Below are 16087 nucleotides of genomic sequence, written 5' to 3'. Positions count from 1 at the left end.
AAAGGTACACATTTCCTCAATTTATTATATTAATTTCTGCCTAAATTACAATATATATTCACAAAAACAGATTACTTCTTTAAAATAAGAGGCAAACATCAATATATTCAGCTTTCAAAAAAATTAAAATACTGCCCTTCCGCGACTTTCCCAAAACACATTTAAGGTAATGAACTTAATCTCACTCTTCCTTCATTCATATAGCATTGCAAACTTCATTAGGCCTACATCTGTCCATGTAGAACTCAGGATACACAAAAGTTATCAAACACATTTCAGCACAGAATTGCACAAAATTCCCCATCACCCCAAAATTATGGAATACCATAATGAACAGGACCAATAAGCCCGCCATAAACATCCACATAAAAATCAACCAACACAAAGCTTTCAGAAAGGAAATATTAAATCTAGTCAAAGAAGGAACGTTGTTTCTGTAACTACCTGTTTCCTTTCATTTTTTTAGCGCGGGACCTGAACGCTTTTAGTACTATCTTCATTTTCAAGAAGTGCAAGCTCATTTTGACAGAGGATAGGGCTGGTCGGTTGGAACAGTGCATGCTTCTTTAACAGTACATTTAGAATACCAAATATATCTCAGTGAAAAAAATCAATATTTTCACATCAATGATGGAAAAGTACAGTCACAAACATATTAATCTGCTAACAAACAGTCCTGAAGCTTTCGGGGCATGAATAATTACACTCTGAAGCACATATTTTCTGCAGGACTGTTGCTGATCCCCAACCCTCGGCCTGGAGAACCTGAAAATATATCATTAAGAAATCACTTTCTCAGGACCTTCGGAAGGTCCCAACACTCTGTTCTGCTGAAAGAAATCTCAATCCAACTCCCATTGAGTCTGTAAAAAGCTTTAAGCCTTCCAAGTTTTTTTCAGTAGCATATTAGTCTTTTCTTTGTTTTTATTTATAGTTTCCTTTGTAAATTTCAACAGACACAAAATAACACAGTATCGATCGCTCCAAACCAAAGTGTGTACAACTAGGTTCAACTTAGAGAAGACCCACTGAAATTAATAAACATCACTAGGTTAGGTCAATTAATTTTAATTAGCAGAACAATGCCACCTAAAATATACTAACTCTCCTGGACTTTACTTCCAAATTAGAATTTCCTATGCTGTGTTTCTCATTTACACAATCAGTACGCACTCCCTTACTTATTTCACTAAATATGACAACAGGAACGACAACTATGAGCACTACGGCAAAAGGAGCCGATAGGTTGCTTACTTCTTGAATAATAATAATAATAAATTTTTATTTATACCCCACCCTTCCCAGCCAAAAACCGGCTAACACTAATTAAAATCACAGCAAAAACATAAAAACAATCAATTTAAAATACAGATTAAAATACAAAATTCAAAATTAAAACTGCAGTCTCATTTTCAAATAGCCCACCAATAAAAGAATGAAGCATAAGTATCAAACAGAAACCAACCCAAAGGCCAGGTGGAACAGCTCCGTCTTGCAGGCCCTGCGGAAAGATGCCAAATCCCGCAGGGCCATGGTCTCTTGTAATAGACTGTTCCACCAAGTCGGGGCTAATACTGAGAAAGCCCTGGCCCTAGTTGAGGCCAACCTAGCATCTTTGAGGGCAATTTGTCTCTCCCTAAAGCCGGAGGGGGGGGGGATGGTTTTAAGGAGAATTTTCATAAAGGAAGGTTAACGGTTATACAACAAAAAGGAAAGAAAATTATTGTTTATTATAAGCAGACAGGGTAACTAAGAACATCCCTTTTTTCCGGAAATGCTATGTGGATCTTGCACCTCTGACCTCTCACCAAAGTCTAATTACTATCAGTGTCATATAAACACATTTCTGTCCACATCAAGCCCCTACAAGTGAAAAGCTTTTTGTTTAGCCGCCTAACTTTTTTTTATAACTAATACAATGCCTATCATTCTTGCAGACTGCCTGGATTAGGGAGAGCGAGCAAACATTTCTTTGTGCTAAAGAGACACAGCAGTCCAATGTGAATACCTTCAGCAGGGCTTGAGATATCAGGGTACTGTCACCCTCAAGTGAATGAATGGCAGCTATTCACTTTATATGGGAAGGGGGAGAAAGGGTACACCTGGGAACCCAATTCAAGTAAGTAGAAGCTTAAACAGGCCCCAGGGATTCCAACCACTGAGATTTCTGTGTAAAGGTAAAGGGACCCCTGACCATTAGGTCCAGTCACGGACGACTCATTGGTTGGGGCATTCATCTCACTTTACTGGCCGAGGGAGCCGGCGTACAGCTTCCGGGTTATGTGGCCAGCATGACTAAGCCGCTTCTGGAGAACCAGAGCAGCGCACAGAAATTTCGTTTACCTTCCCGCTGGAGTGGTACCTATTTATCTACTTGCACTTTGAAGTGCTTTCGAACTGCTAGGTGGGCAGGAGCAGGGACCGAGCAACGGGAGCTCACCCTGTCGCGGGGAATCGAACCGCCAACCTTCTGATTGGCAAGCCCTAGGGTCTGCGGTTTAGACCACAGCGCCACCCGCGTGTACTCCTATCTAAATAGCCCCATCCTGAATCCTCATGTCACACTATAATGTCACAGGGTTTGGGGGATTATTTTAAGTAAAATTCTAGTGATACATTTACCTCCCCAATTCCTACAACAATCAACTCTAGTTTTATCCATGTGGGTGGCGCTGTGGGCTAAACCACTGAGCCTCTTGGGCTTGCCAATCGGAAGGTCGGCAGTTCAAATCCCCACGATGGGGTGAGCTCCTGTTGCTCTGTCCCAGCTCCTGCCAACCTAGCAGTTTGAAAGCACAACAGTGCAAGTAGATAAATAGGTATCGCTGTGGCGGGAAGGTAAATGGTGTTTCGTGGTTTCTGTCACAGTGTCCCGTTGCAGCAGAAGTGGTTTAGTCATTCTGGCCACATGACCCGGAAAGCTGAAAGCAAGATGAGTGCCGCAACCTCATGGTCGCCTTTGACTGGGCTTAACCATCCAGGGGTCCTTTACCTTTCTATTTACCTATAAGCCACTTTTACCCAGGCCCTCCTTCCATATATTATCCTCCTACCTGTGGAATGCATTTGCAGTACATAAAACTTGGACTTTAACAAGGTAAGAAAATAACTGTTCAGCCCTCCAGAAGTGTAACTAAAGGAAAGAAAGGTGGAGCATGTATTCAACTCTTGTCTTTCGGAACCACAAGCAAAGAAGAAACCAAGGACAAGAAGGAAAAGGACCAAAGAGATTCACAGAGTGATTCAAAGTGCCTGGGATATTAAATATATATACAGTCATACCTCTAGTTGCATTCGCTTCATGTTGCGGATTTTCAGGTTGCATGCACTTCACACATGCGCAGAAGTGCTCTATCGCGCTCCACGCTTGTGCAGAAGCGCCGCTCTAGTTGCAGACTTTTCGGGGTGTGAACGGCACCCTGGAACGGATTGTATCCGCAAACAGAGGTACCACTGTATAGTCCCTATTTATCATTCATCTTTCTTATTTTTTGTGCCTAATTAATCCTAGTTCCCAGTTTCAAAGGATGGCTCAGTCACTAGAGCATAAAGCTCAGGGTTGTAGGTTCGAGCCCTACATTGAGCAAAAGATTCCTGCGTTGCAGGGGGTTGGACTAGATGATCCTTGCGGTCCCTTCCAACTCTACAATTCTGTGGTTCTGGCCTGGTGACATGTGGCCTATGTAATTGCCAATGGGTAAGTTTAGATACCAAAAGGTTGAAAGGAAGGGAATGAAGAGCAAAACTGACACACTTTTTTAAACGAACTGAAATTAAGGGCAAAAGCCAGGTCTGAATACATTGAAAGCTACTTACATAAACTGTAATTTGACAGCATACAAGGGGGCAAAATAAATGTTAAAGCTCTATTCATTATTAATCTGTTTAAACGATAATTGTTTAAAGCAACCAAGCGCTAGGTGGTGATTGAAGAAGACTAAATAATACAGCTGTATGCTCAAGCCATGTCTCAAATCTGCATTTTGAAGTGTGATCCAAGGTTCAGCTCAGTTGATGTTAATGGACTGTATGTCACATAGCAGCCTTAATACCAACGAGCCAATAAATAAAAGTTTTAGGATCTGAACACCCACTGCATTTTGCACCTCATGAGTCGAGCCAAGGTATTTTGGGGGCTGGGGGAGGGACTCATCTGCACATCGACCTCAACTGATGAACCGTAAGTACACACATAAAGCAAGTGATAAAAGTTTTAGAACAAGAGTGCAAATAGCAATCAGGATAGTAAGATTAATCTGGTACATAAACCTCACACAACACAGCTCCATGGGCGCTTATCACATGGTGTTATCTACTACAACTAGTTATATCATTGGAAATTGGGATAAATACTCAATAATACCATCATCACAATAAATAATATCCAAGATTATAGCTTTATATTTGAGAGGAAGTATCAGTATCGCTTATATTTTCCTACAGGTAAAGGCTTGTATTAGAGTATGGAAAGAGAGAGAGAGAGAACTGTATTGAAAAATCAATAGCTGTAGAATTAAGCTTGGAATCCTGCAAAGCCCAAATGAGCTGGGGTGGAGACAAATGATTAGAGCAGGTTTTGCAGCAATTGTGCTCCATTCTGGTGGTAACAGGGGGATTCAGAAACATTCAGCTTTATTTATATCGCTATTGAAGATCATCGTTGTGTCCAGCTTGCCCTTTGTATTCAAAAACGGTTAGGAGGGAAAAGTACCAGAAGATTATCTGGGAAGAAATGCATGTTTACCAAAAAAAAAAAAACAACACATTTTTTGCTGTATTTGTATTTTGCTGTATTCTGCTGGGCAAGCTGAAAAAAACAAGGGCCAAATTGAAGGCGTGAATGCCCCACACACCAACAATACTCCATGCACTTGTATTTAATGGATTTGAACATTATTTGGTTTTGACAAAGTGCTACAAATAAAAATCCAAATCACTGTTCTGAGCCTGGTTCTTTGAGGGCTTTTAGGAAATTAAGGAGGCAGTTTCAGACCTCGTTGCCATGGAGACCAATCCACATCAACGATCAGTAATCAGGCTATCATTATCCGCAGGAGGGCCAAAGATTGAACTGACCTGGAAAATTAGCTATGCCACTACTTATAAGGGTAATCCCTCAACACAGCTGAGAGAAAGAACTCTGATAATGTGCCAATAAACACAAACATTAACTCATTTGTGCGTCCATAATCATATGCCTTCCTTCTAGCAGGCTCATCAGCCTGCAGTATCTCAGGCTTCCAATAGCTGCAAACAATCTTTTTCAAACAATGGAAAAACTAAATTGTGAAGGATTTAATACTTTCCAAACATGCAAGATCTTTGCAAGTTATACAACTTATAATAAACATTATACAACTTATAATAAACATTAAAATACCTCCCTTTGTTTTCATGGAAACCTTGGATGCAAGTTAAATTACATTTCCCCCCTGTTCACATGAACTTCTGACTGAATATATGGAAGTGGTGGGGACTGATGCAGCTCGCAAAACTAAGTGGATACCCTGGTTTAGAAAATGAAACAAGTTGACTCCGTTGTCAACAAAACCAAAGCTTCCTTAGGAGGAAATGAGTTAGTAAACAATTCTAACTCCCTTTGCTTCATAGAAGACTTATCATAGAATCATAGAGTTGGAAGAGACCACAAGGGCCATCCAGTCCAACCCCCTGCCAAGCAGGAAACACCATCAATGCATTCCTGACAGATGGCTGTCAAGCCTCTGCTTAAAGACCTCCAAAGAAGGAGACTCCACCACACTCCTTGGTAGCAAATTCCACTGCCGAACAGCTCTCACTGTCAGGAAGTTCTTCCTAATGTTTAGGTGGAATCTTATTTCTTGTAGTTTGAATCCATTGCTCCGTGTCCGCTTCTCTGGAGCAGCAGAAAACAACCTTTCACCCTCCTCTATATGACATCCTTTTATATATTTGAACATGGCTATCATTTCACCCCTTAACCTTCCTTTCCTTATAGGTGTACTGTAATAGGGACAGATGTTCCGAAGAAAATCCCCATTCTGCATGTGACAACAGCAGCTAGAACAGGCTTCCTTAACCTCGGCCCTCCAGATGTTTGTTTGTTTGTTTTTTTTTGCCTACAACTCCCATGTTCCCTAGCTAGCAGGACCAGTGGTCAGGGATGATGGGAATTGTAGACTCAAAACATCTGGAGGGCCGAGGTTGAGGAAGCCTGAGCTAGAATATTACATGCACAGAAATGGAAAGAAGGGAAGGTTCCAACAAAGGAGGAGCGGCTTTTGAAAGCAATGCAGAAAGGGCAAAACTGAAAGTAAAATTGAGAGACGATGAACTTTTCATAAAAGAATGGAGGCCTTTCATGGGCTATTAAAAAAAATTACAGTCAAATGAAATCGCGGTGACGACTCGAGATAAAAGCAGCAGAAGAAAAATGACAGAACAATTGCAATAGAAAAACTTTTTGTGATACATAAAGAAATTGTGCAGTAGAAAAGGTTTGAATAAAAACACTGTGGAGGTGAGGGAGGGAAGTCACCTTATGAAACAATGTATTTGATTTGAAGGTTATTGTGAAAACATTTGAAAAATTTAACTAAAAAATTACACAAACACACAGTATAGCTGCAGCACTTTGCACAACTTTTTGGTTTTTATATTGTCTGTCGTGTTCAATCTGTTCTTTCCTATTTCCATAGAGCAGTACTGTATGGTCAACCCATACTATATACAAAACAAAATAAAAATTTCTTTCCAGTAGCACCTTAGAGACCAACTAAGTTTGTTCTTGGTATGAGCTTTCGTGTGCATGCACACTTCTTCAGATACCAAGAACAAACTTAGTTGGTCTCTAAGGTGCTACTGGAAAGAAATTTTTATTTTGTTTTGACTATGGCAGACCAACACGGCTACCCACCTGTAACCATACTATATATTCAGCTATGTCAGAGGCATATAAAAGGACAGGGGATGAGAGGAGGAGTGGGGCAAAAGACAAAAGGAACCATGTTAACATCTGGCACTGTATTTATTGCATTTATAGACCACATTTCTGCCAAGGCACCCAAGGTGGTTTACAGTTTTCAAGTGCTAAAGCAAATCACCGTATTTTTCCCTGTATAAGACACCCCCAAGTGTAAGACGACCCCTATTTTTTGTAACCCAAAATTAAGAAATAAAGTTGTTTAGCTTTTTTTGGGGGGTGGGGAAGGTCACTTCCGCCAATCGCTCACCCGCCTCCCCGCCACTGCCGATCGCTTGCCACAGCCACTGCCGATAGCATACCTCGTCGCAGCCACCAATTGTCTGCCCGCTCGCCACCACCAACAGCCCACCCGCCCACTTGCCACAGCCACCAATCACCTGCCCGCCTTGCCGCAGCCACAGCTAATCACCAGCAGGCCTTTCCGCAATCACCAATCACCTGCCCAATCTCCTGCTTGCTGCTGCCATTTATCGCACATCTCCCCTCTGCTTTCACTATCCGTGTATAAGATGACACCCAATTTTTGCCTAATTTTTTAAAGCAAAAAACCATCGTCTTATACATGGAAAAATACAGTATATAAAATGTGAAGTTGGCCAGGCAGGTGGAGGCAGTCCAACTGGAGCAAGCCCTGATGCTGTCTTTGGCCACCTCCCTCTGTTCTTCCTTTTCACAGGCAGCATTAGAAACTGATATACAGAAGCTAGGTGCCAAATACACCCTTTAACCAGGGTTACAGTCTCCAAAACCGAATGCCTAGTGGTCGTATTTGGGGCCAGACTTCTTGAAAGTCGCATTTTTCAATACGACTTTTTGGTTCCTGAAATTCATTCTGAATGTGCAGATGAACTATAATGGATAGAATTCCACAGGATGGGGTGTTAGTATGTGAAAACAGTCAAGATCCAAGGATCCCCAGGCATGCACCTCCACATGCTGTTAAGGCACACATGCGCAAATATTTGCAAAATTCATCCCCAATATGAATTGTTATCTTGCAGTGTTTTAAGCAATGTGTTAGTTTAAGATTACTGTAAAAAGCACTTTACTGTTAAAATTATTCCCTCCACATACTCATTCAGGTACACCATTGGAAACATGCTTCATAGTTTCAAGTGAAAAAGAGAGACTCTTTCAAACTGTCACAACACAAATTATTCATCACACTTATGAATTCAGAGTTCAAATCCATAATTTTTTTAAATAATCATTTATGTTTTCTGAAGTCGTAAGTTCTGCTCAGGAAGAAAGCTCCCATACCACTCATAATTTGTTTTACTAACCGAAGAATGAAAGAGGGAACTTCCCCCACAATCTTGAGTTATATCTCACATTGCTTGCTCAAGAGGTCCTCAACGGATCTAGAATACTACCTTATAACACATATTCACAGAACAAGTTACTCAGAGAGATTTGTATTTCATGGCCCTAATGCATAAAGAGTTACAACATTCCTAAGGAATCACATTAACTTCAACAGGGGTATTTTTCACCATGGCAAAATTAATCATCATAACCATCCCTGTAGTTTGTATTGAACGCATACTTACTCAAGAGTAAGTCCACTAGAATAAGCATGCTCAGCAATGCCATGCACTTGCACTACAGATTCTGTGCAGAGCCTATGATGAAAGGGAGTGCTGCAGACATCAAATGAGCTTTATGGCTCAGACAGGATTTGGATCTGCGTAGGCCCATTCAGAGTGAGCACTCCAGCTATTCTACCACATTGGTTCTCAGTGCCTCAGTCTTTTCTTCATGTCTAGCATTACTTCAGTATTTACTGGCTTTTGCTCACCAGGAGACAGAAACATGGCTGTGAAAGGAAATTACTAACTCCTGAAAGTACAACTTGCAACACTCCACTGATCTATCACTGGGTTGTCATAGGCCACCCCTCTGTGAACTGCACAACAAGCGCACACAGTTGGCTCTACAGCTCAGTGGGATTTCCTATGTTCAAGTGCAACACTCTAACATCTAGGCTCTGTTAATATGTATATAGAATAGCTGTTTGCAGAAATATGTACACAGTTAAAGGTGTCACGTGGCAAGGTGATTTTTTTTAATATGCAGTTTGTATCAATACTTTGCTCCATTATGTGTGTGCCTGCTCTCGTTCCCCAACATCTCCAACATGGTTGAAACAGTTTTTCCAAACTTTTTGGAAATGTGCTCTCACTTGTAAAGGTGAATCAACATTATCTCTTTTGGGGGGTGGGGCAGGGTGGGAGATTTTTATGGGAATATGTTTTGCAGGTGCCCTTGCACCTGGTTATTTATGTTTATTTATGCTTGTTTATGTTTACTTGGTAATATCTTTCCGCCTTGGAAGGAAGGGTAAAAAAAGGGGATCCGACAGGCAGTTCACTGCATGGATCCCTCCGCGGGTAAAAAAAGGCTCCAACTTTAAATAATGTAACGGTCGTTAGTCTTCTTCCCGCCTAAACTTAGCACGGTAACAGGACTGTAATTGGTTGTTATGCTTGTTATGACGTTGGTTGGTCTTCCAATAAATAGTGGCCGCTCCCTGTTTGTGGTGTGGAGAAAGTGCGAGGCAAGTCGAGTAAGAACATCCTTGTGTGGCGAGCACAGAGAGAAAGAGAAACTGAAACCAACCACGCAGGGTAGCGGTAGGCTTCTTCACCAGACTGCAGTCTCCGTTGTATTTATTTCATTTTCGTTTTTACTTTAAAGCCTTTTATTTGGCCGTCTAGTTTTTGGCCACCTTTTTTCCTTTTTTATTATTTTTATTTATTTATTAAACAGCAAAATCATATACATAACTCAACAAAACACATGACAATTTCACAACACATAGTTTTTGGCCACCTTTTAGTTTAGTTCTTTTTCTTCTCCGGAACCTTTTGGAACTCACAGACGCTCGCAGAGAACTTCCGAGGCAACAACAATCCGAACTCACAAGCTAAAACCTTCAGATCGTGGCCAGCGAAACCTTTACACGGCGCGGTGGGAGCAGGGCTCCAGCATTACCGGCCGTCCCATCCGCAAGCTACCCCCACAAGATTTCAAGGTTGAACAATTGGGAAATACCTCGTGCTCACCTAGCTCTTATGTACTTAGCAGCATCGATTCAGCACCTCCTCTGTTCCTTGAACCCTCACAACACCTCCATCACATTCACCTTCCTATCCAGCTGTACATACTATCCTCTGCCACTTCTCTCCCGATGCAACTGGGCTCTTCAGGAGTCAAGAGAGCTGCAACTTTGCGTGAATTTCGTGGGTTGGGATGGGCAGTTTCTGAAACCTTACAGAAGGGTGCAGGGAAACTGCCGCCATCAGCTCCCTTCAGCCCCAGCCAATACCATCAGCCGTCAGGTATAATGGGAGCTGTAGCCCATCATAATCTGAACAGTGACATGTTTGTCTACCCCGCTTTACACCTTGATTATTCATGGGTTTATAGTCAATAAAGCATGCAAAAATATTTGTGCTACATCTATTTGTCCTAGGGTGTGCCGCCGCCACCACATTGTTCTGTAAGATACTGACTTAAAGGCTTTGCCTGAAGCTTCTATTCCCAAGGAGATTATATTATTGATCTGAAGTTTATTACACCTTTGTCATCCCATTTCCTCCAAGAATTACATACAGAGCAATTCTATGCATGTTTACACAGATGTAAGCCCCACTGTGCTTAGTGCGACTTTTGATGTATATTGTCTGCCTGTATTAATGACAGCAATCTTACAGATGTTGAAAATATAAGAAATAAATTAGCTAATTGACCAACTGAATGTTTATAACCATGTGTTTACCATACCTAAGTAACTGTTATGATAGCAGAAAGGTTGTACACCAACACTTGAACCAATTCAAAACTCAGCGGTATGAAATATGAACTTGTATTTGGATTAAAATGCTCAGACGTTGCACAATTAAAATCACATGCTATTCAGTGGCCATAGAACAAAAGGTTCTTCCAATGCACTTGTGTTAATTAACTCAAGCCAGCTTCTCAGCACATTTTGCTTCTTGACAATTCCAGCTGGCTCGATAGGGAGAGAATAAGAAGCTGCTAAACTAGGGGTGGGCTAACCCCCAGTTCAGTGACTTCATCCCTGCAACCCAAACAAATATCCCCACTCCCCAAGAAGCCACTGATTTGACAGCAGAAGCAAATAGAGGGGAAATAAAGAAGGCACAGAACTGTGGAAGCAGCCCAGCACCCTGATAGCAATGCAAATTGGTCCTCCCCACATATCAATGGGGAGGTGTGGTAACTATCCCTAACTGATCTGCACAAATCTACTGAGGAGTGCAAGTGCACCTCCTGTTTGGAAGTAGGTGGTGGCTACACACACCTAGCAGCTAGACCCTAGAACAGAAGACTTGGATAAAACGGCTATTCATAAATGCCAGAAGCATGCATTATGCCTCTCTGTCCCTCCTGCAATTTCTGTAAGACTTTGCTAATCCCCTCCTGAGCCATCCTATCTTCCTCTTGTCAGCACTTTCCTGCTACCTGGGATTTCCTCCTATATCACCTGAATTACAAAGCTGTCATCCTCACAGCATCTCACATACCGTCAACATAAAACTGCTGTATTTCTAATGTTTGTGCTCTCTCAAGCCATACACAGAATAATTTACCCTGATATTTTATCCTTTTTCATACAAGCTCCTTGCATACCTCTCTTCCCAACACCCCAATTGTCTGTCTCATAGTGGGATCAACAACTAATATGTAAAGAAACAAGTTACAATACATTATGATGGCCTCAAATCATAAGATGAAAGGTTTCAGTAACAATGTAAGTTGAACTCTGCTACAGACCCACTTGAACAAGGAGAAAGGGAATGCCGGAATGCCAAGTTTAAGGTGACAAGTAACTATCAAGAAACAAGTTTCTATGTGTATTAATTGTTTATTATTTATCACTCACTTTAAGCTGATCTTTGGGGAGTGAGAGAAATTTCAAACAACCAACAATTTTCTAGAGGTAAGAGTCACATTGTTTGCAGGGCAAAGAAACAGCTGGAAAGAACTGATAACATCTGCCACCCTATCAGTGCCCTAGAAAGTTCAGCCACCCAACTGCATCACCCAACTGCATTCTTGTACCAGGAAGAATGGGGTAACTCGCTGCTCATGTTGCAGTGGAAACTCGGCCAACTAAGCCTGCCAGACCATGCCATGCAAATGTTCAGTGGCCATCATCTCTGAAGAAGGGATTTCACACCACAAGGGCAACAGGGCACCAAACAGCCACGGCAGCATATACAAACAAAAGACCCTGCTCTGGAGATGCAAGTCACAATCCACTAGAGAGAAGGGTTTTGTGAGGAGCCATTAAAGAAGAGGTATCTTCCCAGAAGTCCTGGAAGTATTCTAGGCATAACAGTGACTCTGGTTGAACTCTATAATATGTGTTTGTTTTGTATGTGGTACTCCACAGTCACCTGCCCTTCCTCACTTTCACCAACACATGGCACGAGTAAACAATGGGGTGCCATTCTAAGGTGCTAGAATAAAGGAGTTTCCACTCCAGGGCTGAGGATAGGCCTGGCAAAATCAGTCTCAAAGGAGACTGGGCAACAGGTGTCGCCATTATAGGCAAGGTGGGGGCAGAAGCAAGCAGAAAGCAAGGATCTGAAGATGTGTTGGAGGGTATGAAAGGGTCACACTTGCCCCCCAATGTCAAGTGAAGGGCAGCAGTGCACTTGGCACAGAGGGAATGTGGGTGGCACCCTTCTGCTGAAGGAGAAGGGGAGAGGGCAAAAACTGTACCACAGCAAATCCAGCCATCATCAATGGCCAAAGTGGGACTGACACGCTTTAGACCACTTTTTGAGTAGTTTCAGGAATATGAAGGAGCTGGGCCCCCAATAAAAGCTTATCAGCACCTTAGACTGTGACTTTTGGTGGCTCTTCTATTTATTTTTTAAATGACATTGCCCTTCCTAGCCTGGAAGCACCTCAGGCCGAGCAACTCACAGTGAAAGTGACCCCACTTAGATCAATCAAGAACGAAACAATATACAAGGGGCAGGATAGGAGTCACTAGGGAGGAAGGAAGGGGGCTAGAAGCGCGAAATGGGTGGGTGGGGTGGATTTGACAAGAGGGGCATGGCCAGCCAAGCATCCCGTGGGTTGGGGGGGGAGCAGAGGTTGGCAAAAGGGGTGTTTGGTTGAGAGGGTGCCCCTCTGTTACAGTATATATATATATATATATATATATATATATAGGAACTAAGAAGAGATAGGAGGGTGTCGCCTCTGAGCCCTGAAAACCAAAAGTACCAACCGACACACACAACCCGATGCACCACCTTGAGCTTCTTAGAGTGGTGTGGGTGAAGGACCCAAAGATAATACTAATAGAAAGCAGCATTTAAATAAAATAAAAAAAGAGGAGGGGGTGAGAACACTCTTAAAGAGGGAAGGACGCTTCGGTCGACCTGCGAAGGAAGGGAGCAAAAAAAGCAAAATTACTAAGCAATGGGGGAGACAAGAGGGGTATGGGGAGAGTCCTGCTGCGCCCAACGCCCTAGGGGGGCACCTACCTGGGTGTGGGCGGGGGCCGCCTCTCCGCCGGCAGAAGGGGCTCCCCGTTTGCCCCCTACCTTCCTCCGCGCTCGCCTGCCGCCCCTCGCCCTCCTCCTTCTCTGTCTCTCTCTCTCTCTCTGCCTCAACGCCTGGCGCTGGATATCAGCTGACGGGCTCCTCCAGCTGCCGCGACTCCCGCTGCAAGTGTCGCAAAAGGCCCGGGCGGCGCTTGGCGGCAAGAGGGGGAGGAAGGGAGGGGGAGGCCTCGTCGCCCTGGAGACGGGTGCAGCGACCCGGCCCCCGGCGCGCTTCCCTGCGGCCCTCGCCTAGCGCTGCACGTGGAGATGGGCGCGGTGGGTGCAGAGGCTGCGGGATTTTAAGGTAGCAGCAGGAATGCACGGGGGGAAATGCGTGCAAATCACGCAGGAGGCGTGCTAGTTTCGTTGCAAAAGGCGCTTTGCCCGGCTTAACTCTTCCTCCTACCCAGGTAAACCTGCGAAGTGCTGCAGCCTTATCATCATTATTATTTACTAAATTTATCTGTCGCTTTTCTTCCCGTTTGCAAAACTAACAAAAACAATAACCTCCCCACCGCCCACAATCATAGAATTGGAGAGTTGGAAAGGTATCCTGAGGGTCCTCTAGCCCAGCCCCCTAAGAATTGGACGCAGAAGAGGGAACGGGGGAGGTCATCCCAAAGAAGAATAGAAATGAAGTTAGAGTAAATAGTTTTTGTTTGTTTGTATGGTTTATTTGGTTGTTTTTGTTTAATTTGTATTGTGTGTGTTGTTTGTTTTATGTTTTTATGGAAAATTTAATAAAATACTTATAAAAAATAAAAAAAAAGAATTGGTCTCTGCTTGTGCCAAATGTATTTCTCTGCCTTCCTGTGGACCACAGCAGCGAGGCCGAGCAATTTGTCGTCCGGGCAGCCCAGGACCTCCATGCACACAGGGTTGAGCCCCAAGGAAGTCACTTACTTCACCCCCAAAGGCACACTCACCCATTGTCTCCCAGCAAAGGGATGGCAGTTCAGGCAAAATACAGGACAGGGCGGGACAGTTGGGGGGGATTTTTTTTTCATCTGGTGCTGAAGTAACTTCAAAGCAATCCATTATAATCTATTGCAGATTAACAGGGCGGCCCCTGTGGAATTCGTCTCTCACACACGTGGGCATAGCCAGGATTTTTGTTAGGAAGGGGCAGGCCTTTTGTTGGAGAGGGACAGAACCTCCGTTTGCTATGTATTTTTTTAATGATTGGATGGGGGGCAGCTGCAGCTCCCTGCCCCCTCCCTTGGCTATGCCCATGCACAAACACACACACGTGGACACACACATGAATTTGTAAATATTGTCTGTGCTTGGCTACCCAGACCTTAAATACATGACATTTCGCACCACCCTTTCAAATACATGTATTTGGAGAGGATCCCTAACTTGGCAGTGCGAGAGAGAGAGAGAGATCTGAAATACAGGACTGCAGTTAAGTGGTAATCAGCTCTGTTCAAGTTCAGCAGGACATACTTAGATGCATAGGTTGGTGGCCCCTCCAGGTGTTCCGCTTTATTTTGCGTTCATAATGATTTGTGTTCGTGATGCTATAGGGAGGTCACACTTTCTATACCGTCTACAGAAGTTTTTGAGGCGGTCCCACTCCTAACCCCACAAATGTTTGGCAGGAGTGGGTGGCTCACTGGAATGAATGGCGCTTAAGTCAATTGCAACCGCCTTGGCCATGGATTTCAGTGGGACCTTGGTGTCATTGCAACCCTATGTGCATTTACTTTGGAAGACCTCAATAAGCATCGATTTAAAAACACAAAAACGCCGCACAACAACACACAACTCTGCAAGGCTATGCTAGTGAATCGGTTAGATCCATAAATCCCCCGATTTGGCCAGCAGCCTATCCCTACACTGCAGGAAGTTGTACTGGATGACCCTTGGGATCCCTTTCAACTCTACAAATTATACGATTCTAGTTCATAATTTTCGGGATGGGAGGGTGTCGGGTATGCACAGAACCGGAACCAATGCAGCCGCCCAAGCTTCCCCCACTTCCGCGAGCCCTGAACTACGACGGCTACCCTGAAAAGCCAATCACTTCCGCCCGCAAAGGTCACCAGGCTTGCCAACCAATAACGCTCCTCCCTGAAGCCGGAGGTCGCTCCTTGCCCTTCTCCAAGATGTCACCGGCGGAGTCAAGCGGGTAATCCCATAGAGGTGGAACCACAACAAAAACGCCACGCACCGCCGCAAGCACTACTACCCGAATTATTTTTGTTATTCCAAGTGCAAAACATGAAGCAGCGTCGTGTGCGTTTGTAAGGGGGGCGGGGGCGGAGAGAGAGAGAGAGAGAGAGAGAGGTTTACACCATAGAGTCTTCGAAGCCTAGAGCGCCCAACAGAGACTCGCGACCAATGGCGGCTTTCGTCCGTTGGTTAAGTCTTTCAACCGGAAGTATGAGCCACCGACCCCTCCCCTCTCCCTAGGCGCGTGAACCTGGGTGAACTCTCAGCCGAGGGTGCCTGAGAGGAGGAGGAAGGCGGAAGAAAGAGATGGCCGGGGCCGTGTGAGCCTGCGCGGGAGCGGTGCATGCTGGGCGCG

The 16087-nt window shown here is 43.9% G+C and overlaps 1 protein-coding gene across 4 annotated transcripts in view; it reads right to left on the bottom strand.

The window, feature by feature from the left end:
- The window catches only part of WDR7 (WD repeat domain 7), a 212238-nt gene extending 198646 nt beyond the window's left edge, over positions 1 to 13592 (bottom strand). For all 4 annotated transcript variants that reach the window (XM_033164543.1, XM_033164545.1, XM_033164544.1 and 1 more), the window contains exon 1: positions 13495 to 13592. The gene's annotated coding sequence lies outside the window, so the exon portion shown is untranslated. The remainder of the gene's footprint in view (positions 1 to 13494) is intronic.
- Between the last annotated feature and the right edge of the window lie 2495 nt (positions 13593 to 16087).

Source organism: Lacerta agilis, chromosome 11 (genome assembly GCF_009819535.1).
Source record: "Lacerta agilis isolate rLacAgi1 chromosome 11, rLacAgi1.pri, whole genome shotgun sequence".
NCBI lineage: Eukaryota > Metazoa > Chordata > Lepidosauria > Squamata > Lacertidae > Lacerta > Lacerta agilis.
The sequence above is the reverse complement of the archived record's forward strand: the minus strand, read 5'-3'. Positions and strand labels throughout refer to the sequence as shown.